The sequence below is a fragment of the Microtus ochrogaster genome, chromosome 7, assembly GCF_000317375.1.
Source record: "Microtus ochrogaster isolate Prairie Vole_2 chromosome 7, MicOch1.0, whole genome shotgun sequence".
NCBI lineage: Eukaryota > Metazoa > Chordata > Mammalia > Rodentia > Cricetidae > Microtus > Microtus ochrogaster.
Genome location: NC_022014.1, coordinates 39,990,177 through 39,992,378, shown reverse-complemented (window position 1 = coordinate 39,992,378; position 2,202 = coordinate 39,990,177).

The window sequence follows — 2,202 nt, the reverse complement described above, 5'->3', positions numbered from 1 at the left end:
GTTCAGCAAGTCCGGTTTTATCCCATGCTTTTTCAGATTCAGGCCAGCTGGCCTTGGTGGATTCCCCGAACGAACATCCCCATTGTCTCAGAGTGTGGGTGTACCCCTCGCAGTCCTGAGTTCCTTGCTCGTGCTCCGCAGAAGGAGGGGGAGCACAAGTATTTTTTTCTCTCTTATTCTTTTAGTCTCCTGCTTTTTCCCTAGCTTTTCAGATGACTATGGACTAAACACAATAAGACCGATAATGAGATAATGCATAAATTAGCTGAGTCAAGGCAAGCTGTTATATTGTTAGGGGACCAGTTAAAAATTTTGAAGGAGCAGATAAAATTAAAATGTGATTGAAATGTTTCTTCTTAATGTATTACACCCTTAAGATTTAATGAAAGCAAGTATGATTGGGATAAGGTTAAGATACATTTGATGAATCACCCTAATTCTTCTCAAATTGTCTATGATTTACATAAATAAAAAATGGAGACTTTTATCAAAAAAGTTACTGAGAAGACAGAAACAGATATTATGGAAAGTCTCGTAGATACCATAGCTCCATTCAACCCTATGAATCACCTTAATAGAACTCTCATTGTAGCAGGTGTTGCTCTTGTCCCATCAATTATAACATTTACTTGATTCAAAGTGTGTTTTAGTCTACTTAAGATTGTAAGTCTTAAGATATATAGAAAAAAGATTCATATACTATGAGGCTACATAACATTCACAATAACTAAATTTTGTATAGGGGAAGGGGGATCTGTGGTAGAAATTCATGCCTACCTAGAGCCAGGGGTTAGCAAGCAACCCTCACTAGCCATGAACTCTCGCTGGGCTATTCCTGGCCTGGCTCCACAGTTTTCACACAGCCCCTAGTACATCCTTTGTGTTACAAATACCTTTTGTTGCCCTGTGTGAATCTTGTCTCAGTGTTTCCCACAGACCATAGTATCCAGGAAGACTTTTTCATGCAGTAAATTTCAAAGACAGTTCCACCTATATTGACAGCTTATCAATCACTTTTTTCTGTGTCCTGCAGAATGTCTGACAGACTCTTTCTTGAAGCAGGTACCCCGAAGAACTGTCTCACCTTTAGGCACGTTCAACAGAAAATTTTTTGTGGGTCCTGCATGTCCAGTTTATATAGCATATAATCAAACAGTTCAGGTAAGAGCAGTTTCTTGCCCAAATGGCTAGCAAACTCCATAAGGAGCTTCTTCAATGCCCATGATCCTCTTGAAGTAGATTGGTGCTGCCAGGAGCAGATGTGTCTCATTGTCATGAAAAGTCCTAAGTTTTTAAAACATTTTAAATGCTGTTAGTCTTTGAAAGATCTGAAGAATATCTATCCATCTGAAGTATACCTCTGTGCATCTAGAAAACCTAACTAACATGACTACAAGCTTGACTATTATAGATGACCATCTATTATCTATATTTCTTAATTATACATTTTAATAAGCAGCACAAATATGATACGTTAATCAAGAGCAGAAATATACATATAACAAAATTGACCTTAAATTTGTATCAATAGACCAAAATCCATACCAATGCAAAGTCTTCATCCCTATAGCATATCCCCCTTTAAATGTAAACAAACATTTGTAAATAATATTTGGAAATTTGGGAGTACTTCTCTCCAAATTGCTTCCTGCTTTTTGTTGGGTGAAGTTTTTTGTTTTGTTTTTGTTTGTCTTTTTCAAGACAAGATTTCTCGGTAGCTTTGGTGCTTCACCTGGAACTAGCTCTTATAGACCAGGCTGGCTTCAAACGCACAGAGATCCTCCTCCTTCTGCCTCCCGAGTGCTGGGATTAAAGACATGTACCATCGTAGCCCAGCTAGTATTTTATTAAATTGCAACACTTCTTGGCTTATTAGCTTATGCATATTTCTAGCTAAATCTTACATCTTGAATCAATGTATTTATTAATCTCTACTAATCTGTGCATCACCATGAGGTCATAGCTCTACCTTCAAGGTTCTGGCGTATGTCTGCTATGGCAGCTATATGGCATCTCAAGCAGTGTTGTAATTAATATAGTTTCTGAGTGATTATTTCAGGTCTGGGTGGCCGGGAAACAATAAGCCTCCATCAACACATGCCTTCAGAAAAGAGCAGGCCTTCAAGGGAGATCAAACAAACACAGTGTAACAAGATACAATAAGACTAGGCACACAACCTTATATCAAGGCAGGGAAAGGCA